Raw genomic sequence first — 27,335 nt, 5'->3', positions numbered from 1 at the left:
AATAGCCTACAACAAGCACAAACAGGGTTTGAGTTCTTAATAAATAATCCAGTCAGTTAAAAACCCAAAAAGAAGGCTGTACCTAATACACTCATGCCAGAGAAAACACACCCTAACATGCTAGTGCCGTTACAGTGCTAACAATAGTCCACCCAAAAACATTATTTGGTCAGTTGGAGATCTCATATGGGGCTCCCTTTCGATTGATATATGATTTACAACCTAGTGACAAAGTGTACAGTGCAGCAAATGGGTTACAGTCAGTAAATTTACCATACATAATAATGTGAAAAGATTAAGCAGTTCGTACAAATGGTGGTGTCGATGGTACCCAGGCTAGTCAGGATGAGGTCTAAAACGCTAAGTTCAGGTCACAGTGTCCCATGAGGCGTGGGTTTGAATCCCACTTCTGACTGCTAGTGCTTTATACAAATTTATGTCTTTAACCCTCTAACATACATAATAATGTATGTGTTGTTGGTAAATGGCATTAGGACCTCGCAAACATGTCAGGATGGCCGAGCGGTCTAAGGCGCTGCGTTCAGGTCGCAGTCTCCCCTGGAGGCGTGGGTTCGAATCCCACTTCTGACATCTCATGCTTTATACAAAGTTACTTCTTCAGAGGACACAGCCATCAGGGAATACAGTTTGCATGAACTGGGTGTACATGGTCTGCAACAATGCTGAGGTAGGTGGTACGTGTCAAAGTAACATCCGCATGGATGCCAGGATCCAGGCTTTTGATCTCTATAAGTGTGAGAAATTTAAACATGTATTCATCCTGATCATAAAGTATGTTTATTCAGCGTCTATTTACATTGTTACAGCAGTATTTTACAATTGAAATGTTTACATTATTTAAATTTATGTAAAGTACATTGTATACTAGCTGTTTACTTTTTTCCTAAGTAAAAACTGTCATTACCTCAACATGTCATTACCAACACATATCTTGTTGTGATGGTAAAGACACTTAGTGATGGTAATAACAGGTTTTTAGTTTCACCATCACTATCTTATTAACTCTTTAATAATTAAAGCTAATTAAAGCTAAATAAGCATAATAGTTTTATTATACAAGGAAACATTAATTTTCACTGATTAGTCAATATGGCCCACAAGATATCAGCAGAGATCCAAAAAAATATCAGTAATTACATGAAAAAGAAAAGTTAAGCTTAAAGTAATATCACAACCTTCAAAATGGGAACAAGGGAGCATCGTAAGGGGAATTAGCTCAAACGGTAGAGCGCTCGCTTAGCATGTGAGAGGTAGCGGGATCGATGCCCGCATTCTCCAGTGCAGATACATTATGATTATTTAAGGGTATCATGTAATATGAAACTCGTTGCGGCATCGCTTAATCGCAGCTTCAAAAATTAGATCAGGATTTAAGTGAGTCTTTAAGGCAACAAAAAATATGTGGGTATTAATATCTAAAACTCAGCGCATTATTAGGCTACACATAAATTTACATTGTCAGCAGACGCTTTTATCCAAAGCAACTTACACAATGAGCAATTGAGGGTTAAGGGCCTTGCTCAGGGACCCAACAGTAGCAACTTGGTGGTGGTGGGGCTTGAACCGGCAACTTTCTGTTTACTAGTCCAGTACCTTAACCACTGAGCTATCACTGGCCCAATGATAAATATAAATATAGATGAATATATAAATATGAATATAGATTTAAACTGTCCTCTATTTACTACAGTCTGTTTGAAACAACTAGTTGGTGTGGAGAACATGTTACACACACAGAGTGCTATTATTTCAAGCTTATCAAGTACATGATATTTCACTTAATAACATCTCACAAAGTACAAGTTCTTGAACTTTCTAATTAAACCATGTTGTACGGGACATTACCGCTCACCTAATGCAGTAATAAACAACTCGCCCAAAGAGGGACTTGAACCCTGAACCCTCAGATTAAATGTCTGATGCTCTACCGACTGAGCTATCCAGGCTTGCTTTAACCCTCACAAGGATGTGACTTGAATTACAAACTTTAACATATGTTGTCCTGTAGAACAGTTCCAGCAAGAACACACAAAAAAACCCTTAAGAAACACTTCTTAGTACTACATACATTAGTTGTATTCCACACAGGTCAGCATGCGACATCGTTTTACTTTATAACTGTATTCATATTATGCCATCTATATTACGGTGGCCCGCTGAGTTAAAACACAATAACATTTACAAAACAAACAAAAGCTGACAACACAACAACAATAAGGAAAAACGCGAATATATTAAGAGACAACACAAATTATTTAAGGTGGAACGCAATTACATTAAGGGAGAACACAACGAAATTAAGGAAACACGAATACACACTACACTACATCTAGTGGTCGATTGAATAGCCTACAACCAGCACAAACAGGGTTTGAGTTATTAACACATAATCCAGTCAGTTAAAAACCCAACAAGAAGGCTGTACCTAATACATTCATACCAGATAAAACACACCCTAACATGCTAGTGCCGTACAGTGCTAACAATGGTCCACCCAAAAACATTATTTGGTCAGTTGGAGTGCTCATATGGGGCTCCCTTTCTATTGATATATGATGTGGTGTCAACGGTACCCAAGCTAGTCAGGATGCGGTCTAAGGTGCTGCGTTCAGGTCACAGTCTCTCATTGAGGCGTGGGTTTGAATCTCACTTCTGACAGCTCATGCTTTATACAAATTTACATCTTTAACCCTCTACCATACATAATAATATGAAAAGATACAACAGTTCAGCCAAAGCTTAGTCCACATGGGGGTGTTGTGGGATTGGTATTAGACCTTTGCAAGCAGGTCAGGATGGTTGAGTGGTCTAAGGTGCTGTGTTTAGTTTGCAGTTTCCCCTGGAGGCGTGGGTTCGATTTCCACTTCTAACGTTTTACATTTACATTTTCTGCATTTAGCAGACGCTCTCATCCAGAGCGACTTACAGAAGTGCTTCCATAGTAAACATTTCATTTCTCAAGTTTTAGTAAACAACAGTCAAAGAACACAAATCTGCTGAAACCTGTTAGAACCAAAGTGTTTTTTTTTTTGTTAGTTTTTTGGAAATGGAAAAAAAATGTTAGTAAATAAGTACAAGTCAGCTTAAGTGCTTAGTAAAAAGGTGGGTTTTTAATAGTTTTTTAAAGACAGCAAGAGACTCAGATGTTCGGACAGACAGAGGAAGTTCATTCCACCACTTGGGTGCTAGAACAGAGAAGAGCCTTGATGCTTGTCTTCCTTTAGTCCTGGGTGGGGGCTCAAGTCGAGCGAGACTAGTGGCTCGGAGGTTGCGTGGTACAGAGCGGGGTTTGATTAGACCACGATGGTAGCTTGGGGCTGGTCCATTTTTGGCTTTGTAGGCGAGCATCAGTGTTTTAAACTGAATGCGTGCAGCTACAGCTCATGCTTTATACAAATTTACATCTTTAACCCTCTACCATACATAATAATGTGAAAAGATTTGTTTCAAGATTGTTTCAAAGTTATTGCATGTTTGTCAATGAAAAAAATTAATAAAGGTCTTTAAACTAAACGATGAATGAAAATAGAGCGAAAACTGACCTCATTTTTGACGCAGCGTTTCAGTGAGCAATGACGAAAGGAGTCTTACATTACGTGTTGCCTTTAAACGATCATAATGTTTCTGCATTGGAGAATGCAGGCATCGATCCCACTACCTCCCGCACGCGAAGCAAGCACTCTACCAATTGAGCTAATTCCCCATATAAAGAACTCGCCTTTACCCTTTGTAAATTGTAATGTACTGACAGATCATTGATGCTGCATTATAAAGTGGGGGTTCAACGTGTTTAAGCTCACGTACTCACGTTTATCGCTGCCTTTAGGACGAACTGAACCAAATCGTAACTTTGTACCACTGACAGACTGACTTAAGGGTTGATGCTGCATTATGTAGGGAATAGTGCAGGATATACCAACTGTTTAGTGCAGTGCAATAACAAAGCAGCTCTGTGAAGCAAGAACTAAAATTAACATTCAACATAAAATATGTAGGTATTAATATCTAAAACTCAGTGCATTATTAGGCTGCACATAAATATAGATTTAAACGGTCCTCTATTTACTACAGTCTGTTTAAAACAACTAGTTGGTATGGAGAACATGTTACACATGCAGTGTGCAATTATTTCAAGCTTATCAAGTACATGCTATTTTACTTAGAAATATCTCACAAAGTACAAATTCTTCATCATTCTAAATAAACCACGTAGTACGGGACATTACCGCTCACCTAATGCAGTAAGAAACAACTTGCCCGAACAGAGACTTGAACCCTGGACCCTCAGATTAAAAGTCTGATGCTCTACCGACTGAGCTATCACAAGTGTGGTGACTGCACTTGCAACCTCTTTGACTTCTATTGGAAAATGCATGTAGAAATTGCGTACGTAGTTGCTCGTTTCGATCAGCACCTTACCCAGTGGTAGCGTGGCCGAGCGGTCTAAGGCGCTGGATTAAGGCTCCAGTCTCTTCATAGGCGTGGGTTCAAATCCCACCGCTGCCAACTCAGGCTTTTCAACGCCGGCTCCATGTTTACCCACCCAATGCAACGTATACTCAATCACAGTCCCAAGTGTGGCACACGCGATTGGCCCTTTTCGACCCACAACCTTTCTTAACTTTTTTTTTTTATGTAACATGAAACAGTTCGACCGCACTGTGCACACAAACCTTAACTTAGTGTACCTTTGTATCGTTGCTGTTATCTCTAGCATCACTCTGACTACATGCAACTATGATATAATAGGAAACATAATAAAAAAAAAAACTTGTACTCACCCAATAACTGTGTTTATACCTAAAATGAAACGCAGACACTGTGAAAACAGCATACGTTCTAAAGCCAATGAGCTTTTAAACAAGCTCAAACACACCGATGCACCACAGAGTCTTAAATTAAGCATACAGCACGATGGTTTAGCAGAAGAAATGTTGTAAGAAAGGAAGCCCTTAAATACTGACCGTCTTGTTGCTCTGCTTGCAAGCTTACTGTAACAAAAGAACGGTCGTGTATCTGATGGGTTAAGATTAGTCGCTACTCCAACAGTTCTTCGCTGTGGCTGGTTAAATGCTGGAAATTACCGCTTACCTAATGCAGTAGGAACCAACTCACTGAAACAGGGACTTGAACCCTGGACCCTCAGATTAAAAGTCTGATGCTCTACCGACTGAGCTATCCAGGCTCTGCAACCTGCTTTCATCCCCACAAGCATGTGACTTAAATTACAAACTTTAACATATGTTGTCCTGTAGAACTTCAATTAATATCAAATGTTTTTATTTCTGTTTCGGCTCTCTTGAAGGTGATTATATAAAGTTTTAGGTGAAGTATGTTGCTGCTTACACCAGTGGCGGAGCCAGACAATTTTCATAGGGGTGGCCAGACTGAGACCATTGCTCACACAGGGGTGGCACAGAAACTGTCTGAAACCTTTTTTTTATGTGGCAAGTTGCTGTGGATCTAGTAGTGTTTTGGTCACTCACTCATTTACCTATACAGGCAGTGAGTGTCATGTAGAATTACATCAAGCCTAGCATAAAAAAAAAAAGCCCAATTTAGAGGAAAACCGCCCAATTTGGCAACACTCAGGGCTCTAGACTAACTTTTTGCACTGGTTGCACTGGTGTGCCTAACTTTTTTTCTTAGGTGCACCAGCACAAAAGTTAGGTGCACCCACATTTTCAACCGCATCGCATTTAACACCTGTTTTACAGGTTCACTTTTTTTAATACTGACTTTGATTGATATTGATTAACTAACAATCTGGTCAACATAAAGTTCTTTATTTGAAGCACAATTCTACACGAAAGGTAACTTACTGAAAAAGTGTTGGTAATTAAAGTGCTTCACTAAGCTGAAATTTAAACTCAAGATAAATTAAATTAAAAGAAAATCTAAATTAAAAGTGCAAGTGTTTTAAGGGCTTCAAACTGAACATCTCATTTAATGATAAGAATATTACATATAATTAATGCAGTAACGAGACGCATATTATTGACATAGGCTACATGACATGACATTATTACATTTTGAGTCAGTTTGTCGCTGATATTTTTAAAGTGCCTTAAAGAAAAGATGAACTGTGTGATGTAACCCGGACAGAACGAACAACGTTTAACGTGAAATATAAACACCACACGTGAAGTAAATCCAGTTAAACACAGATACATGTGGAGCTGTTTAACTGGGTTTGATGGTTATTTCACACAGAAGTTTGTTTGTATCATGGAACTTTAATGATGTTTTATCTCTCGAGTCGAGCGCTGAGCAAATCGGTTATTTAGGTCGAGAGTCGCGGTGAAAGCGAAGCGCAAAACTCTTCTCACGTCAGTGAACTAAAGAAAACAACAACTGAGACAAACACGTCACGTCTTCTTATCACCGATATTTGAATGATGTTTTTACATTAAAACAAACATCTGTAACAGCAGCACAGATGCTCACACATATTCTACACACTCCGTCATGATATTTCGCTGTGTAACGCCCGCCGGTGATGACGCTGGTCCCGCCCTTCACTATCTCTGATTGGTTTAGATTTATAGATATGATTAGATATGGGCCTAATGTGTGTCTGTTGGTGCACCGGAGACTTTCAGAGTCACAGAGACTTTTTTTTCCCCTCGAACGGCTGGTCGCAGATTGACTGTGGATGCTCGTTCACTCACAGCTGTTGAACTCATTTAGCCACTAATATCCACCGTGTTGTAGGTATTATAGTGTAATCAGAGCGGTAACTGTGGCGCACGTCATCATGCACTTACGTATGCATATCGATCGAATTTGTTTAAAAATCATATCACCGTTATTGAAACATTTTCTATCGCGATATATATCGATATCGAACTATTGTCCAGCACTAGATATTCCCTTGCAATACTTTATCATTTGGCTGCCAACTTGTGTGTAATGATGAGACTCATTTGAACCCCAGAACATGCTAGTGTGAATGCATGGAAAACAAACTTTAATTTTCTTTTAACAATATGATACAGACTGACCAACACTATTAAGCCAAATCAGCATTGAAAATAGACTTTACTTTTAATAGCCTTCTACAATGCTGGAGCTTCTTAAAACGGAATATATTCTTTTAAATAGAAGTGTTATTTAACTGCGATTAAATTGTTTTCCAACAAAATCCGCCCAATTAGGCGGATAACCGCCCAATCTGGCAACACTGGAACGCGCAAAGCCAGCTGGCGCCTTCACTCGTAGCTCGCCACAAATACTACTAAATAGTAATAGTAGTACTAGTAGTACTAAGTAGTACTACATCTGTAATTGTGTTGGTGGTTGACATTTATGTCGAGTGTATTACTGCACTGTTTTGGTGGAGAACTACTTCTTTGAGGTGCGCTGTTGAATTGCGTCCCTGTGAGAACACCTGCGTGCAGAAATGCTTCCGCAAAAAAAGTTGCCGGCAAAGCGGTGATGGGGGGGCCGGAGGGGTGGCCGAAGATTCATTTATGGTGGCCATGGCCACCACTATCCACCCCCTCTTACACACACAAAAAAAAACATCTCAGGAGGAGAATTTTGCAGGTAGATTACAAACAGATTCCTTTCTTTCACCTTTTTCCTTTTTTCCTGTATCAATTGCACGATTGTTTTCCAGTCCTTAAATGTTATGTGCATTTATATGTGGCAAGAGAAAAAAATCCATAAAAATCTAATTGAGTTAGCAAAGAACCTTGAATTATACTAAAGAGTTCTTCAAGTAGAAACAGTTCTAGCAAAAACACAAAAAACCCTTAAGACTTCTTAGTCTTAGTTTTTTATTATTTCAAATGCCATTCATAATTTATAATCACTGATTTGTGAGATATCAGCAGTAGTAGATCATGTTTAACTGGTTTAATATTGTTTAAGCGCTGATTATCGGCTGTTTTTCGTGAGTATGTTTGGGCGGTTTACCATGCATTTTGGCGGACTTTGAAATGCGCAATCTGGCAACCCTGGCTGAAGCGTTCATTCATATTTTGGAGCGATGTATGTTTGTATGCTAGAATATAAATAACATCTTTTACAAACTGCTGTCTATTTACATTGACATTTTCTCTTCTGTCTAAACATTTTTGGAATTGGGTTTGTAAAGATAAGGGATACAGTAGATAATATATGTAAAGAGCTGAACTAACCGAGAGAAGCGCTAACGGTGGTGGAAGAGTCTAAAAGGGTTTGGAACATAGTCGTATCATCATAGCAGTACAACACAGTTTTGTCCGTAGCATCCGAAAATATCCAGAAGCTAATATACACAAACCTTTCTTTAAAAAATAAACTTACCTTGTTAATAAAGTATGACCTCAAAATCTAAACAAACACAGTATCCGCTGCTGCAGTCTCTACACAAACTTTGCTGCACTGAAATCGCAAGGACACATTTTATGGATATTACGGTAATGCACTGAGAACTCGTCCTGCAGTCATGCAAGCACATACAACAGTGTGTAAGTTTACACTAATCAACCATAACATTAAAACCACCTCCTTGTTTCTACACTCACTGTCTATTTTATCAGCTCCACTTACCATATAGGAGCACTTTGTAGTTCTACAATTATTGACAGGACCACCACAGAGCAGGTATTATTTGGATGGTGGATCATTCTCAGTACTGCATTGACACTGACATGGTGCTGGTGTGTTAGTGTGTGTTGTGCTGGTATGAGTGGATCAGACACAGCAGCGCTGCTGGAGTTTTTAACTACCGTGTCCACTCACTGTCCACTCTATTAGACACTCCTACCTAGTTGGTCCACCTTGTAGATGTAAAGTCAGAAACGATCGCTCATCTATTGCTGCTGTTTGAGTTGGTCATCTACTAGACCTTCATCAGTGGACATAGGACGCTTCCCACAGGGTGCTGATGGCTGGATGTTTTTGGTTGGTGGACTATTCTCAGTCTAGCAGCGCTGCTGTGTCTTATCCAGTCATACCAGCACAACACACACTAACACACCACCACCTGAATTTCCTGCATAAATCTGTTCCATAAAATATTTTCTGCCTTACTCAGCCCTCTGCTTCCTTGTATAGAAATAGGCTAAAAACCGGGTGTAGTAAGTCCTGCTGTCCACAACAAAGGACATTGGATAAATGTTTTGTTTAGAAAGGGTTAAAATTGCTGTACATTTCTGTAATCTTTATAAACTGAAGTTACAACTCATATTGAACGAAACTGATCTCTTACTTTGCTTATTTCCATGAAATGTAAAATATGACATGGCAGCCATTTTTAAAAGAAAGTTCATGGGCTGCAAATGTGACATTAATAAAAAGCTCAGGATGTACTCTATAAAATACAGTAGTACTCAAATGGATTGCATAAACGGTGCTTGAGTTAGAGATCTCGGACACATGTCAAGTTAGATTTATTTATATGGCGCTTTTTCCAATGAACATTGTCTCAAAGCAACTTTACAGAATCCAGGCCGAAGGGCGAGAGTGGCAAGGAAAAACTCGGGAAGAAACCTTGAGAGGAACCAGACTCAGCAGGGACCCATCCTTCTTGGGTGGCCTGGAGGATACTTTAAATAAAAAGGATTTACACAAATCATACAAACACAAATTTAAATTGAACTGAAAGTTGTAACTAGCAAAAAAATAATGTAAGTTCTTCATTGTTCAGTCCAGTCTGTGATAAAGTCTGTTGTACGTTCTGGACATTTTTGGTGCAAACACGCAAGGTCACTGTCACATCTAGTAGGAGCAGCATTGTTGGCACTGCAGTCTCGACTTGCAGTCTTTAACCTCGAGAGGGTGAACAGGTTTCCATCAGAGCCTCCTCGGGTTGAAACAACAGAAGATGTTGTTACAATGTGAAATCGTTAAGAGTAAAATATCAGAGAGTTTTACAGGTTTAGACTCCAGCACCCCTAACTATTACAGCATAACTAGGTTTGCTTGTTTAGTTTGAAAAGACCAATCAAAAGCCTGAGTAAATAAACATGTTTTCAATCTAGACTTGAACATAGAGACTGTGTCCGAGTTCTGACAGCGGATCTCCCTAAGTTTGAAGCAGATCTGTGATGGAAATGTTGTGTTTCAATAAACAATAAAAGTTATCAGGAGCAATTTCTTGGAAAGACTCCATAAGGGGTTACCAAAAGTACAGTTGTTTTACATCAGGGGTGCCCAATACATGGATCACGATCTACCAGTCGATCTCACAGTGCATGCTGGTACATCGCCCCTCATTTTAACAAGTCAACGTGATTGACATGAAATGTGGCCACTGTTTTTGTAAATTTGCGGTTTGCCTCCACCTAGTGGACATTTTGAGAATCAGACTCACTTTATTTCGCCAGGTATGTTACACATACGAGGAATTTGCTTTGGTGATACACTCAATGATACACACAACAGTCCACATAGTAGTACAGACAATTACACATGTATGACATGTAACATAGAACGTATTTAACAGACCCGACAGCACACGGACTTTTAACCAGTATTTACCAACATTTGCCCAAGAGAACAACTTTGGTTGAAAAGTGTTACAGCTCTGGGGAAAAAGCTGTTAGCGTGTCTTGATGTGTTTGTTTTTATTGTCCTGAGTCTTCTGCCAGATGGAAGAGTTTGAAAAAGGTGATGTCCAGGATGAGAGGGGTCTGCTGTGATTTTGCCGGCACGCTTCAGCACTCTGCTGTTGTAAATGTCCTGAAGCGTTGGCAGACTGCATCCAATGATCCTCTCCGCTGTCCTGATTATACGCTGGAGTTTGGCTCGTTCATGTGATGTTGAGGAACCAAACCAGATGGTGATGGATGATGTGAGGATGGACTCTATTATTGCTGTGTACATGGGCGGATCTACCGGGGTGGCATAGGGTGGCACATGCCACCCTAAAAGAAAGCCTTGCCACCCCTGCTGCCACCCCAGTTGGCAGCAACGAATTAAAAGAAAAGTTATGGCCAATTTGACATTTACGAGCGCGAATCTCCAATGTCCGACTGCAGTGAACGCAGCACAAGATAACGTCAGAGAGGCGCAGCGCGTCAAAGCGGCGCGAAACGTCAGATTGGCGCGAAAGAAACGTCAGATTGGCGCGAAGCGAGGGAGCCAGGAGTCGCGAGGAAAGGAGACACGGGAGGAAAAAGGTAAAAACTGAGTAACTATCTATCAAGAAATTAAATTATAATGAAAGCGCAGTGCTAGTATAGTTGCGATGCTGATTTTGAGATGTTAAAAATCAGGTTGAAGAACGTTATTTCGCTAACTATACACAGACATCCCAAGTTGCAAAAACTAATTTCAGGGAGGTACCCCCGGACCACGACCCCCCAAGCCCAAAACAAAAACAGCTAAAAAACTTTTCGCACACACCAAAGGATATGGGTGATAACAGAACTTTTAGGAGCTGCTAACTGAGCTACTAAGTTAACTGTTCATGTCACAAACACATTAATGTGTACTACATAGTGCACTAGATAGTGTGAAAGATTGTATATCAGATAACGGATTTATGTTCCCTACATAGTGCACTAGACAGTATATTAGACAATTGATTTATGTTCCCTACACAGTGCACTAGACAGTATATTAGACAATTGATTTATGTTCCCTACATAGTGCACTAGACAGTATATTAGACAATTGATTTATGTTCCCTACACAGTGCACTAGACAGTATATTAGACAATTGATTTATGTTCCCTACATAGTGCACTAGACAGTATATTAGACAATTGATTTATGTTCCCTACATAGTGCACTAGACAGTATATTAGACAATTGATTTATGTTCCCTACACAGTGCACTAGACAGTATATTAGACAATTGATTTATGTTCCCTACATAGTGCACTAGATTGTATATCAGATAACAGATTTAATACGCGATGGGAAAAAAGGTCTGTGTCGCCTGCATGCATGTGTGTGTGTGTGTGTTGCTCTTGGCCGCTCGTTCTAGATTCCGGGAGATTTTATCTGACTTGGGGGCATCAGGGAGCCGCTATGTATATGCGGGAGACTCCCGAAACTTTCGGGAGATTTGGGATGTCTGTAAACATGTAATGTTAGCTAGGTCTGACGTTAGTTCTGTGTAAAGTAGGCTATAAAAGCTAATATTGATTCAACGTCTGTCAAGGAAAACATTGTAAAGTTACTTTGAATCTTACAGAAATGAAGAGGAAGGGTAGCATACATAGTTTTTTCTCACCAAAGAGAGAGGCGACAGAAATAGAAAATGAACAACTGAGCAAGGTAAACAGTGAAGATGAGGTGGAAGGAGAGAGAGAAGAGAAGGATGAGGTGGAAGGAGAGAGAGGAGGGCAACAGAAACGTGACAGAGATAGAATAGGCCAAGGCAACCAGGGACAGGAGGAGGTAGGAGAACACCATAGCGGTGAAGATATGGAGGAGGGAGAAAGCGAGAGACAAGATAACACACAGGGCTCAGACAGTGAAAGGGAAAGGAGAGTGCCTGAGCCATCACCAACGATCTCCAGTCGAACTGGTCCACATGGTATGGAAATTGTTGCTGCATAGTTTACTAAGTTACATATGAATAAGAACAAATGACAAAAACGGACATTTTGCTGTAAGGTGTATTTAAGAGACATTGCTTAGACTTATAAGACAAATAAATATAAATATTCATGTTTGCTTAAATATGAATAATTGGGGAAACTTGTAAGTGTGAAAGTGTGATGAGATGGGGACGGAGTTTTAATATTTTGTGTACAATGTATTTTAGATCTATTGCTAAGGTTAAATTCCAAAATTACACAAATAAACCTAAAAATACTCTCCAGGCTAAAATGTTAGTGTGTGCTAACACAGTCTGATGGTTATAACTAATCAATGACAGTTCCAAATTGATTATGTTTTTACTAGTTGTTATATTGTATTATTAGTTCAGATGTAATGCAGTTTGAATCTTTCCTCCCCTCCATCTTCTAGACGTATCCAAGTCCAGGTGTGAGGTGCCAGTGCAGCCAATGCGAGAGAGTTTCCCTAAGACCCTCCAGGGAGGAGCCAGGAGAAGCTTCCGCAGCGACTGGTACAAATCTCATCCCTGGTTAGAATACTCGCAATCCAAAGATGCAGCTTACTGTTTTGCTTGTAGGCATTTTTCCCTCCCCGATGCTCCAAGGACTGTTTTCACCTCATTCGAGGGTTATCGTAACTGGAAAAAGGCTACAATGAAAGACAGTGGTTTCTGTTCTCATGCCAGATCTGAAGGCCATGTAAATGCAATGTTTGCATGGACAGAGAACAAGAAAATTATGGATAGAAATACCTCAATGTTTGGACTAATGGATGAGCAAAAAAAGAAGCAGGTGGCTGAAAATCAATACTACATTAAAACATTAGCTGAAATTTTAGTTCTAACAGCCACAGAATAGAAAACATAGCACAGCGGGGTCACAGGGAGTCTCTCGACTCAGAAAAAAAGGGTGTTTTTCTGTCTATGTTAGACTTGCTGGGTAACCATAACCTTATCATTAAAAAAAGACTTGAACAACAAGTTAAAAATGCAAAATACACCAGTAAAACAATACAGAATGAAATACTTGAGTGCTTGGCTGCAATGGTCAAAGAGGAAATCATCCAGGAAGTTAAAACGAGCAAGCAGTTTTCAGTTATTGTTGATGAAACTAAAGATGTTAAGAAAAAAGAGCAAATATCATTTGTTCTGAGATATTTTTACAACGGTGTGGTTCATGAGAGCTTTCTGGAGTTTGAAGTGGCAGAACACCTGGATGCTGCCAGCTTAAGTGACAAGATTATATGCTTCCTTGAGAAGCATGGGCTGGAGTACAAGAAAAACCTTGTAGGCCAGGGCTATGATGGCGCGGCAGTGATGCGAGGGGCACATGCAGGTGTTCAAGCAAAAATAAAAGAAGTAGCCAAACATCCCTTCTATGTTCACTGTAGTGCACACTGCTTGAACTTAGTTATAGTAGACGCTGTAAAAAGTGTGGCAGATGCAGGAAACTTCTTCTCATTATTGGAACGACTGTATGTATTCATGTCTGGGTCTTATGTACATAACAAATGGCTGGAAGTGCAGCGGGAGATGTTTGATGGTGCACCAAGGGAACTCCAACAGCTAAGTGATACACGTTGGGCCTGTAGGCACATAGCATGTCGCAATGTTATGGACAGGTTGCCTGCAATAGTACAGGTGCTTGAAGAGATCGCATCTGAGAACCATCCACAAAGAGCTGTTGAAGCAAGAGGGATATTGGCTCAAATTGATCTGAATTTTGCTGGATCTCTTGTTCTGTTCAAAAAGGTCCTGAGTGACTCCAAATTTTTATCAGACATGCTCCAGTCTAAAACAGTGGACTATGCCAAGGCTGTTGAACTTATTGAAGCACTTAAAGAGACACTGGTCCAGTACCGTAGTCAAACCTCTTTTGAGGAAATGTGGAGTAAAACACTAGATTTATGTCAGCGAAGTAACATTGATACAACTCAGCGAAAACCAAAGAGGCCAAGACAGACAACAAAGGTGCTTCAGGATACTGTCATCCACTCCACCTTGGGACAGCATGTAGTTCCAGATAGCAAACACACCTTTTGTGTCTCTGTGTACTATCCAGTTCTGGATAACATGATTGGAGAAATAGGAAGAAGATTTTCTAACACAAATTGTAAAATTATGCAGGGTGTCCAGGCACTAAATCCGTCAAGTCCAACTTTTTTGAGGGAGGAGGCTGTTCTGTTATTGGCTGAAGCTTATGATTCAAATATTGAGGATCTCAAACACGAGTTACATCAGACAAAAAGAGTACTAGACAGAAAAAAGGGGGAAAAGGAGAGTCCTACCACTTTAATGGAGTTCACTCAGTTTTTGGACCCATACCAGGATGTTTTTTATGAGTTGTTCAGGTTGTGTAAAATAGCAGTTGTTTTACCTGTGAGCAGTGCATCCTGTGAACAAAGTTTTTCATCTCTCAGGCTCATAAAGACTTATTTGCGGTCTACTATGACAGAAAAGAGACTATCAAGTTTGGCTGTACTCAGCATTGAATCAAAACGCACAAAAGCATTAGACCTAGATAAATTTGTTAAGCGTTTTGCTGAGCAACATGGAAATCGCCGCATTCAGCTGTTATAGTGTTGTTGTTATTGTTGTTATTGTTGTTGTTTTTAATGTCTCTTTTGTATATACAGTATAAATCTGTTCAAGCTACTAAGGGACAAATGGGGAGAATGTGTGTTTCGAGTAAAAAATAAAAGCAATGTCCAGTACCTTGTTTGAGTGCCATGACCCATTTATTTCCACAGTGTATTTATGCTCACCTTAGTACAGCTCAGTCCATAGATCTTCATGGGTAAGTTTTTCTTTGGATAGTTTCTTCTTGTACAAATGCTGGCTGCAACGCTGCCACTCTGACCCTTTTGAAGTGTGTACATACTATTTCTCATCAAACTGTGATTAAATTTAGTATAAATACGTTTGCCATATGTTGCCACCCCTCAAAAATTCCTGCCCCCCTCTCGCCACCCCATAAATATTTTTCTAGATCCACCCCTGGCTGTGTAAAACTGGATCAGCAGACTCTGTGGCAGGTTGAATTTCTTCAGCTGTCTCAGGAAGAACATTCTCTGCTGAGCCCTCTTGGCGATGGAGAGCATGTTCTTTTCCCACTTTAGGTCCCTGGATAAGGTGGTGCCCAGGAACTTAAGTGACTCCACCACTAAGGCCATAGAGCCATTAATTGTGAGGGGGTGTAAGGAGGGTGCGTTGCGCCTGAAATCCAAAACCATCTCTACAGTCTTTTGTGTGTTGATCAGCAGGTGGTTGTCGCTGCACCAGGAGACCAACTGCTCGACTTCCTTTCTGTAGGCAGACTCGTCACCATCGGTTATAAGGCCCACCACAGTGGTGTCATCAGCAAACTTAAGGATCTTTACAGCTGGTTCCTTAGAAACACAGTCATTGGTATAGAGACTGAAGAGAAGGGGTGAAAGCACACAGCCTTGTGGTACACCAGTACTTAGGTTCCGCTGGTCTGAAGTGTGTTTTCCTAGCCGTACCTGCTGTGTCCTATTTGTCAGAAAGTCCATGAGTCCGGCAGATGGCATCCGGCACTGATAAATGCAATTTATTGAACATAACATAACAGAACATAACATTAAAAAAGCCTCTTTGTTTCTAGACTCACTGTCCATTTTATCAGCTCCACTTACAACATAGGAGCACTTTGTAGTTCTACAATTACTGACTGTAGTCCATCTGTTTCTCTACATAAATTTGAAACCTGGAGAATGCAGGCATTGATCCCACTACCTCTCGCATGCTAAGCGAGCGCTCTACCATTTGAGCTAATTCCCCTTATGAAGCACCCTTCTTTACCCTTTGTAAATTGTAATGTACTAAAAGAGCGTTGATGCTGCATTATGTAATGGCCAAAATAGTGCAGGATATACCAACTTTTTAGTGCAGTGCAATAACAAAACGGCTCTGTGAAGCAAGAACTAAAATTATGATGCATGTCATTCAACATAAAATATGTGGGTATTAATATCTAAAACTCAGTGCATTATTAGGCTGCACATAAATATAGATTTAAACTGTCCTCTATTTACTACAGTCTGTTTGAAACAGCTGGACGTACAAATAGTCGGTGTGGAGAACATGTTACACATACAGTGTGCTATTATTTCAAGCTGATCAAGTACATGCTATTTCACTTAGAAATATCTCACAAAGTACAAATTCTTCAACTTTCTAAATAAACCATGTAGTACGGGACATTACCGCTTACCTAATGCAGTAAGAAGCAACTCGCCCGAACAGGGATTTGAACCCTGGACCCTCAGATTAAAAGTCTGATGTTCTACCGACTGAGCTATCCGGGCTCTGCAACCAGCTTTAATCCTCACAAGGACGTGACATGAATTACAAACTTTTTACAAAAAAAGTTGTTCTGTAAAACTTCAATTAATATAAAATGTTTTTATTTCTGTTTCGGCTCTCTTGAAGGTGATTATATAAAGTTTTAGGTGAAGTATGTTGCTGCTTACACACAGAAAGAAAAACATCCCGGAAGGAAGATTTTGCAGGTAGATTACAAACAGATTCCTTTCTTTCACCTTTTATCTTTTTTTCTGTATCAGTTGCACAATTGTTTTCCAATCCTTAAATGTTATGTGCATTTATATGTGGCAAAATAAAATAATCCATAAAAATCAAATTGAGGTAGCAAAGAACCTTGAATTATACTAAATAGTTCTTCAAGTAGAAACAGTTCTACCAATAACACCAAAAAGAACCCTTAAGAAACACTTCTTAGTGCTACATACATCAGTTGTATTCCACACAGGTCAGCATGCGATTAAACTTTGCTAGAACTTTCCAACGCAATATTAACCGTATTCATATTATTCCATGTAGTGGTCGATTGAATAGCCTACAACGAGCACAAACAGGGTTTAAGTTCTTAAGAAATAATCCAGTAAGTTAAAAACCCAACAAGAAGGCTGTACCTAATACACTCATAGAAAACACACCCTAACATGCTAGTGCCGTTACAGTGCTAAGAATGGTCCACCCAAAATCATTATTTGGTCAGTTGGAGTGCTCATATGGGGCTCCCTTTCTATTGCTATATGATGTGGTGTCAACGGTACCCAAGCTAGTCAGGATGCGGTCTAAGGTGCTGCGTTCAGGTCACAGTCTCTCACTGAGGCGTGGGTTTGAATCTCACTTCTGACAGCTCATGCTTTATACAAATTTACATCTTTAACCCTCTACCATACATAATAATGTGAAAAGATTTGTTTCAAGATTGTTTCAAAGTTATTGCATGTTTGTCAATTAAAAAAATTAATAAAGGTCTTTTGACTAAACGATGAATGAAAATCGTAAACTGACATTATTTTTGACGCAGCGTTTCAGTGAGCAATGACGCAAGGAATCTCATGTTGCCTTTAAATGATCATAATGGTTCGGCATTGGAGAATGCGGGCATCAATCCCACTACCTCTCGCATGCAAAGCGAGCACTCTACCATTTGAGCTAATTCCCCTTTTAAAGAGCTCTCCTTTACCCTTTGTAAATTGTAATGTACTAACAGATCATTGATGCTGCATTATAAAGTGGGGGTTCAACGTGTTTAAGCTCACGTACTCACGTTTATCGCAGCCTTTAGGACGAACTGAACCAAATCGTAACTTTGTACCACTGACAGACTGACTTAAGGGTTGATGCTGCATTATGTAAGGGCCAAAATAGTGCAGGATATACCAACTGTTTAGTGCAGTGCAATAACAAAGCAGCTCTGTGAAGCAAGAACTGAAATTATGATGCATGTAATTCAACATAAAATATGTGGGTATTAATATCTAAAACTCAGTGCATTATTAGGCTGCACATAAATATAGATTTAAACGGTCCTCTATTTACTACAGTCTGTTTAAAACAACTAGTTGGTGTGGAGAACATGTTACACATACAGTGTGCTATTACTTCAAGCTTATCAAGTACATGCTATTTTACTCAGAAACATCTCACAAAGTACAAATTCTTCATCATTCTAAATAAACCACGTAGTACGGGACATTACGGCTTACCTAATGCAGTAAGAAACAACTCGCCCAAACAGGGACTTGAACCCTGGACCCTCAGATTAAAAATCTGATGCTCTACCGACTGAGCTATCCGGGCTCTGCAACTTGTTTTAATCTTCACAAGGTTGTGACTTAAATTACAAACTTTAACATATTTTGTCCTTTAAAACCTCAATTAATATAAAATGTTTTTATTTCTGTTTCGGCTCTCTTGAAGGCGATTATATAAAGTTTTAGGTGAAGGATGTTGCTGCTTACACACACAAAGAAAAACATCTCTGGAGGAGAATTTTGCAGGTAGATTACAAACAGATTCCTTTCTTTCACCTTTTTCCTTTTTTCCTGTATCAACTGCACGATTGAGTTAGCAAAGAACCTTGAATTATATTAAAGAGTTCTTTAAGTAGAAACAGTTCTAGCAAGAACACAAAAAACCCTAAAGAAACACTTCTTAAGACTTCTTAGTCTTAGTTTTTTATTATTGCAAATGCCATTCATTATTTATAATCACTGATTTGTGAGATATCAGCAGTAGTAGGTCATGTTTAACTGGTTTAATATTGTTTAAACTCTGATTATCGGCTGTTTTTCGTGAGTAGGTTGGGCGGTTTTCCATGCATTTTGGGGAACTTTGAAATGCGCAATCTGGCAACCCTGGCTGAAGCGTTCATTCATATTTTGGAGCGATGTATGTTTGTATGCTAGAATATAAATAACATCTTTTACAAACTGCTGTTTATTTACATTGACATTTTCTCTTCTGTCTAAACCTTGAAATTGGGTTTGTAAAAGTAAGCGATACAGTAGATAATATATTTAATGAGCTGAACTAACTGAGAGAAGCGCTAACGGTGGTGGAAGAGTCTAAAAGGGTTTGGAACATAGTCGTATCATCATAGCAGTACAACACAGTTTTGTCCGTAGCATCCGAAAATATCCAGAAGCTAATATACAAAAAACGTTTATTTTAATAAACTTACCTTGTTGAAAAAAGTATGACCACAATTTCTAAACAAACACAGTATCCGCTGCTGCAGTCTCTACACAAACTTTTCTGCACTGAAATTGCAAGGACACATTTTATGGATATTACGGTAATGCACTGAAAACTCGTCCTACAGTCATGCAAGCACATACAGCAGTGTGTGAGTTTACACTAATCAGCCATAACATTAAAACCACCTTCTTGTTTCTACACTCACTGTCTATTTTATCAGCTCCACTTACCATATAGAAGCACTTTGTAGTTCTACAATTACTGACTCTAGACTGCTCACTCTGTTCTTCAATGGTCAGGACCCCCACAGGACCACCACAGAGCAGGTATTATTTAGATAGTGGATGATTCTCAGCACTGAGAATCAGGGCAGTGGTTCATTATTCCTGGTTCAATCGATTAAGACTCCCATGAAGTCACCCAAATGTCAAAGCATCCCCACACAATCACACTTCCACCACCTGGTGGTATGATGGATGTTCTTATTGTTTCTTATTATGGAATACATTCATTCATTCACTGCCTGTTTTATCCTGGTAATGATCACTGTGAGTCTTTTTTTTTTTTTTAATTCGAAAAGTAAATAAAAAAGATAACAATAATATCATTTCAGTTATATCAATAGCAGCGATCAAACTAAGAAATAAAACTTGTGCATTTTAATATTGTAGCATTATAAGTTCATGCGTTTCTGTCAAAACAAAACAAAAAAGGTATGTAAATAAAACTGTTTAAGAGTAAATAGGGCGTTAATGACATTGTAACACTGACAGACTGGCCTAAAGATTAATGCTGCAACGAATTTCGCCTTAATTTTATAATTTCAGATTCCGAGTTGCTGCCAAATGATCATAATGTTTCTGCACTGGAGAATGCGGGCATCGATCCCACTACCTCTCGCATGCTAAGCGAGCGCTCTACAATTTGAGTTAATTTCCCTTATGAAAACCCCACCTTTACTAATGTACTAACAGAGCATTGATGCTGCATTATAAAGTCAGGGTGCAAGTGTTTAAGCTCAGACTCAGCTTTATAGTCATTCTATTATATAATACAATATTAACTGTATTTATATTATTCAATCTTGTGGACGATTGAATAGCCTACAACAAGCACAAACTGGGTTTGAGTTCGTAACAAATAATCCAGTCAGTTAAAAAGCCAACAAGAAGGCTGTACCTAATACACTCATACCAGAGAAAACACACCCTAACACGCTAGTGCCGTTACAGTGCTAACAATGGTCCACCCAAAAACATTATTTGGTCAGTTGGAGTGCTCATATGGGGCTCCCTTTCTATTGATATATGATTTACAGCCTAGTGACAAAGTGCACAGTGCAGCAAATAGGTTACAGATTAAGGAGTTAGTACAAATCTCAATCCGTGTGGGGTGAGAGTGGTATTAATCATTTCTTGGCTAGTCAGGATGGCTGAGTGGTCTAAGGCGCTGCGTTCAGGTAGCTGTCTCCCCTGGAGATGTGGGTTTGAATCCCACTTGTGACTGCACGTACTTGATGCAAATTTATGTCATTAACCCACTACGTAGCACGGCATACGAAAAGACAGTGCCGTGACCTGGATTCGAACCTGGATTGCTGCAGCCACAACGCAGAGTACTAACCACTATATGATCACGGCTTCCCAGCAGTCTGCCACTGGTGGCTCATGTCGGCTGATAGACTGCAGTCATAGTTCCAACAGCATCAGCCACTTCTTTCCGCTCTGACAAGTCTTTTTCACTTTGACAAGACCTCCATTGTTGGATGCATTGTTGGTGCTCCATACACAAGGAGTTAGAGAGACAAAAAAAAAGGCATAAGGTAACCAAGCCAGCCAGGAGTCGAACCTAGAATCTTCTGATCTGTAGTCAGACACGTTATCCATTGCGCCACTGGCCCCTTTTTGACTATGGTTCTGACTTTCCTGAAGCTCCAGCCTCATTTCGGTCTCTTGCCCGAGGAGAGAATAGAAACCTTTGAAGCACGGCATACAAAAAGACAGTGCCGTGATTTGGATTCGAACCGGGGTTGCTACGGCCACAACGCAGAGTACTAACCACTATATGAGCATGGCTTCCCAATGCTCAGCCACTGCTCCCTGATAGACTATCACAGTTTCACAGTTTCACAGTCTCACAGTTTCAACAGAACAAGCTGCTTGAGCTACAGCAACGAGGAACTAATAGGCAAACAACGAGCACAACAGGGTTTGAGTTCTTAAAAAATAATAAATAATCTTAATAAATAATCCAGTCAGTTAAAAACCCAACAAGAAGGCTGTACCTAATACACTCATACCAGAGAAAACACACCCTAACATGCAAGTGCCGTTACAGTGCTAACAATGGTCCATCCAAAAAACATTATTTGGTCAGTTGGAGTGCTCATATGGGGCTCCCTTTCTATTGATATATGATTTACAGCCTAGTGACAAAGTGTACAGTGCAGCAAATGGGTTACAGTCAGTACATTTACTGTACATAATAATGTAAAAAGTTAATACAAATATTAGTCCGTGTGGGGCGAGGGTGGTGTCGATGGTACCCAAGCTAGTCAGGATGCGGTCTAACGAGCTGCGTTCAGATCACAGTCTCTCATTGAGGCGTGGGTTTGAACTTCTGACTGCTAGTGCTTTATACAAACTTATGTCTTTAACCCTCTAACATACTGTACATAATAATGTAAAAAGATTCAGCAGTTCGTACAAATCTGTGGCCATGTGGGGGTGTTGAGGAAAATTGTCTTTCATAATGTGCGTTCAGGTCAGGATGGCCGAGTGGTCTAAGGCGCTGTGTTCAGGTCGCAGTCTCCCCTGGAGGCGTGGGTTCGAATCCCACTTCTGACAGCTCATGATTTATACAAATCTACTTCTTTAGAGGACACAGCCATCAGGGAATACAGTTTTCATCAAAGGGTGAACATGGTCTGCAATAATGCTGAGGTAGGTGCTACGTGTCAAAGTAACATCCACATGGATGCCAGGACCCAGGCTTTTGATCACTGAAAATGTGAGAAACTGAATCATGTATTCATCCTGATCTTGCTCTGTTTATTGTTGCAGCTCTGCTGGAGGGTTATTTTTTTGGTGTTTGTGGTGGTGGTGGTGGTGGTGGGGTCTTTGTTCCCATTTTGGTTTATTTAGTATATGATGTACTTTACATCCATTTCAATATGTAATTAAATACTTAAATATCCATTTAAGTATGTTTATTTAGCGTCCATTTACATTGTTACAGCAGTATTTTACGACAAAAATGGAAATGTTCACATTATTTAAATGGATGTAAAGTACATCATATACTAAATAAACCAAAGACCCCACCACCACCACCACCACAAACACCAAGAAAATAACCCTCCAGCAGAGCTGCAACAAGAACAGGACAATCTCCTACAGGTCCAACAAAATTAAAGAAAAAATGCACTTTATAAAAGACTTCACATTGTTCGTCCTAAAGGCTAAGATCAACGTTTTAAATAAACTGAGTCTGTGATGGTTCAAAAACAATGCATAATATAGAAAAGAGTATGTGAGCTCAAAGACGTTGCACCCTCGTTTTATAATGCAGCATAGAATAGAAGAATAGAATAGAATCTTTATTGTCACTATACACAAGTACAATGCAATTTCGAGTGGCATCTCTCCAATAGAGTAGCAGCAGTAGAAGAAAGACAGTAGTAGTAATCACAAAAAAAAGAAAGAACAATACAAATCCATTGAGCTGTTTTCACTACGCGATGCAGATCCTTACACTCGGCGGCAGTGCAGCTTGAATACCACTCTGTGAAATTGCTGGTCAGAATACTTTCTATTGTGCTCTTGTAAAAGTTCACTAGTAGGTTCTGCCGTAGTTTGGCCTTTTTCAGCTTCCTGAGAAAGAAGAGTCTTTGTTGAGCCTTCTTAATCAGGTGTGAGGTGTTAACGGTCCACGTCAGCTGGTCAGACACGTAGACTCTGAGGAATTTCAGGCTTTTCACCATCTCCACCTTGTTTCCATGGATGTGCAGGGGGAGGTGGTTTATCTCCTTTGTTCTTCAAAAGTCAATGACGATCTCCTTTGTCTTAGAGGTGTTAAGAGCCAGGTTGTTTAATGTACACCAATCAGACAAGTGAGCTACCTCCTGCCTGTAGGCCATTTCCTGATTGTTGGAGATCAGTCCAACTATAGTTGTGTCATCTGAAATTTTAATTATTCTGTTGGAATTGTGAATGGTGGTACAGTCCTGTGTAAAAAGTGTGAAAAGCATAGGGCTTATCACACAACCCTGCGGCGTTCCTGTGTTTAGGATGAGGGTGGAGGAGGTGTGGTTGCCAATTTTGACCTTTTGTGGACGTCCAGTGAGAAAATCCATAATCCAGGTGCACATTGAGGAATTCAGGCCCAGGTTCACCAGTTTGCTGACCAGTTTATTGGGGATGATCGTGTTAAATGCGGAGCTGAAGTTCACAAATAAAATCCTCACATCACTGTCAAGTTCCTCCAAATGTGTCAGCGCGGTGTTGAGTGCTGTTGTTATGGCGTCCTCTGTTGAGCGATTTGGTCGGTAGGCAAACTGATACATGTCCAGGCCAGATGGGATGACTGTTCTGATGTGTGAAAGCACCAGCTTCTTGAAGCATTTCATGACTATGGGTGTTGTGTTAGAGCCACTGGACGATAGTCATTCAGGCATGATGAAGCTGATTTCTTGGGTACTGGAACGATGGTGGAGGATTTAAGACACGTTGGGACAGCAGCTTGTTGGAGTGAGAGGTTGAATATGCTGGTAAACACCTCTGTAAGCTGGTCGGCACATGCTTTCAGCACCCGGCCGGGAACTCCATCTGGATCTGCTGCTTTGCTTGCATTGACTTTCCTCAGGGTGGTTCTCACCTGGTGGTGGTTAAGAACCAGTGTTGGTCCTCCAGTAGTTGGGTTGGTGAGTGGCGGGATGGGCGGAGCCACATTCTGAGTATATAAAAATATTAGTCCGTGTGGGGTGGGGGTGGTGTTGAGGATGACTCAGCTAGTCAGGATGGCCGAGCGGTCTAAGGCGCTGCGTTCAGGTCGCAGTCTCCCCTGGAGGCGTGGGTTCGATACAGCTACAGGATGATCAAACCTGAGCTTGTGTCCCATGCCCAATCATGAGAATTGCCTGGTTATTTAAGTGGCACAGCCCACTGGACTATGCAAGGCAGGGGGTGTCCTCTTCCCCGAGTCAAGCCTAGCACTAATCGTATACCTTCTTCATCCTCCTCCTGGAGGGTTGTGACCTGGGTTCTCTAATGGGATGGGGTGTGGGGGGAATTAGTGAGCGGGTCCTGTCGATGCTCTTTGAGCCCAGCAATGGTCCTTCCGCTTGATCCATATCCACTGGCTGCTTCTTTCGGCCGCTTCAGAGACTGATCTAATTATTTGTCGTAGAGCCTGTCCATGGATGCCAAGTTCTTTCAGCAGCCTGATGGTGGAAGAAGCCACAAAATATCTGCATCCCACTTCAACTGGATAGACTTTCGCGTTCCATCCTCGTTGCTGAGCATCTGCTGCCAGTTCTGTGTAGCGCAGTTTCTTGCACTCATAGGCCTCTTTTGTTCAATTCTCCCATGGAACTGTGAGCTCTGTGATGTATACAGACTTCAATGAAGGGGACCAGAAAACCAAGTCTGGCCTAAGGGTGGTGCACAACAGGGTTTGAGCTCTTAAAAAATAATAAATAATCTTAATAAATAATCCAGTCAGTTAAAAACCCAACAAGAAAACTGGACCTAATACACTCATACCAGAGAAAACACACCCTAACACGCTAGTGCCGTTACAGTGCTAACAATGGTCCACCCAAAAAACATTATTTGGTCAGTTGGAGTGCTCATATGGGGCTCCCTTTCTATTGATATATGGTTTACAGCGTAGTGACAAAGTGTACAGTGCAGCAAATGGGTTACAGTCAGTAAATTTACCATACATAATAATGTGAAAAGATTCAGGAATTTGTACAAATATTATTCCTTGTGAGGCGAGGATGGTATCTGTGGTACTCTAGCTAGTCAGGATGGCCGAGCGGTCTAAGGCGCTGCGTTTAGGTCGCAGTCTCCCCTGGAGGCGTGGGTTCGAATCCCACTTCTGACATCTCATGCTTTGTACAAATTTACATCTTTAATCCTCTACCATACATAATAATGTGAAAAGATAGTACAAATCTTAGTCTTAGTTTTTTATTATTTCAAATGCCATTAATAATTTATAATCACTGATTTGTGAGATATCAGCAGTAGTAGGCCATGTTTAACTGGTTTAATATTGTCCTCGATCAGCTCTGTCCTTTTACCCTTAAACGAGGAAAACCTTCTCACCCTGCTCCTTGGCTTTCAGATGCATTGCGCAGCAACAGAAGAGAATTAAGGGCAGCTGAGAGAAAGTGGAGAAAATCTAAGCTTGGTGTTGATCTCCACTCCTACCACGATCTGCTGTCCAGGTTCTCATCCGATGTGACTGCATCAAAAACATCTTTTTACAAAGCCAAGCTTGAACAATCTGCTGCTGACCCACGTAAGCTTCATGCTATCTTTTCCTCTCTTCTGAACCCTCTTCCTCCTCCCCCATCTGCTTCTCTTACTGCTACTGACTTTGCAACATTCTTTCAGGACAAGATTGACAAAATCAATCAATCCTTCTCTCCGACTGACCCACTTTCAACTGACCCTCAACCCACCAACACACTCACCAGCTTCACCCCACTCACCATGGATGAGGTTGCACAGCTCCTCTCATCCAGCAATCCCACTACATGGCACACTCGACCCTATACCATCCACCATCCTCAAAGACATCTCACAGGACCTAATCCCCTTCATCACACCCATCATCAACAACTCCCTGACATCAGGTGTCGTCCCTACTGCTTTTAAGAAGGCTCAGGTCATTCCCCTTCTTAAGAAACCTACACTAGACACTACAGACATTAACAACTACAGACCTGTCTCACTCCTCTCTTTTCTATCCAAAATTCTTGAACGTGCTGTCTATAACCAACTATCTTCCTTTCTTACTCAGAATGACCTCCACGATCCGTACCAGTCTGGCTTCAGGGCAGCACATTCTACGGAAACAGCACTTGTAGCTGTTACTGAGAAGCTTCATGCAGCCACAGCAGCCAAACTGTCATCGGTCCTCATTCTTCTTGACCTCTCCGCAACCTTCGACACAGTGAATCACGGCATCCTCTTGTCCACTCTCTCCAACCTTGGAGTAACAGGTTCAGCATGGCAATGGATGACCTCCTACCTTGAAGGGCGCTCCTACCAAGTGTCATGGAGGGGATCCATATCTCCCCCATGCACTCTCTCAACCGGTGTTCCTCAGGGCTCTGTTCTTGGCCCACTTCTTTTCTCTATCTACACCCGCTCTCTGGGTAAGGTCATAGCCTCCCATGGCTTCTCCTACCACTCCTATGCAGATGACACTCAGCTCATTCTGTCATTTCCTCCTTCAGACACACAAGTCTCAGCTTGCATCTCAGCATGTCTGCGAGATATCTCACAATGGATGTCAGCTCATCATCTAAAACTCAATCCCAGCAAGACAGAGATGTTGCTCATTCCCGGAGATCAGTCTCCAACCCAGGACCTAGTCATTTCTCTTGATGACTCCCAGATCAGACCATCTGATAAGGTAAGAAGTCTTGGTGCTCTCCTGGATAACCAGCTGACCTTCTCTCCTCATATAGCCAACATGACAAGATCGTGCCGGTTCCTCCTGTACAACATCAGGAAGATTCGGCCATTTCTCTCCAGGGAAG

General features: G+C 40.7%; 7 non-coding genes across 7 annotated transcripts; 4 read left to right on the top strand and 3 right to left on the bottom strand.

Annotated features, from left to right (window-relative positions):
• The first annotated feature begins 508 nt into the window (after window positions 1–508).
• On the top strand, window positions 509–591 carry trnal-cag (transfer RNA leucine (anticodon CAG)). Its single transcript has one exon. It is a non-coding gene; the product is annotated as a tRNA-Leu (tRNA).
• A 3,854-nt stretch (window positions 592–4,445) lies between these two features.
• Window positions 4,446–4,527, top strand: trnal-aag (transfer RNA leucine (anticodon AAG)). Its single transcript has one exon. It is a non-coding gene; the product is annotated as a tRNA-Leu (tRNA).
• A 12,251-nt stretch (window positions 4,528–16,778) lies between these two features.
• On the bottom strand, window positions 16,779–16,851 carry trnak-uuu (transfer RNA lysine (anticodon UUU)). The gene has a single exon. It is a non-coding gene; the product is annotated as a tRNA-Lys (tRNA).
• Window positions 16,852–18,585: 1,734 nt separating this feature from the next.
• On the bottom strand, window positions 18,586–18,658 carry trnak-uuu (transfer RNA lysine (anticodon UUU)). Its single transcript has one exon. It is a non-coding gene; the product is annotated as a tRNA-Lys (tRNA).
• Window positions 18,659–21,385: 2,727 nt separating this feature from the next.
• Window positions 21,386–21,458, bottom strand: trnac-aca (transfer RNA cysteine (anticodon ACA)). The gene has a single exon. It is a non-coding gene; the product is annotated as a tRNA-Cys (tRNA).
• An 863-nt stretch (window positions 21,459–22,321) lies between these two features.
• trnal-cag (transfer RNA leucine (anticodon CAG)) lies at window positions 22,322–22,404 on the top strand. The gene has a single exon. It is a non-coding gene; the product is annotated as a tRNA-Leu (tRNA).
• A 3,179-nt stretch (window positions 22,405–25,583) lies between these two features.
• On the top strand, window positions 25,584–25,666 carry trnal-uag (transfer RNA leucine (anticodon UAG)). The gene has a single exon. It is a non-coding gene; the product is annotated as a tRNA-Leu (tRNA).
• The last annotated feature ends 1,669 nt before the right edge of the window (window positions 25,667–27,335 follow it).

Source organism: Trichomycterus rosablanca, chromosome 10 (genome assembly GCF_030014385.1).
Source record: "Trichomycterus rosablanca isolate fTriRos1 chromosome 10, fTriRos1.hap1, whole genome shotgun sequence".
NCBI lineage: Eukaryota > Metazoa > Chordata > Actinopteri > Siluriformes > Trichomycteridae > Trichomycterus > Trichomycterus rosablanca.
This window is presented reverse-complemented; position numbering and strand designations above follow the sequence as displayed.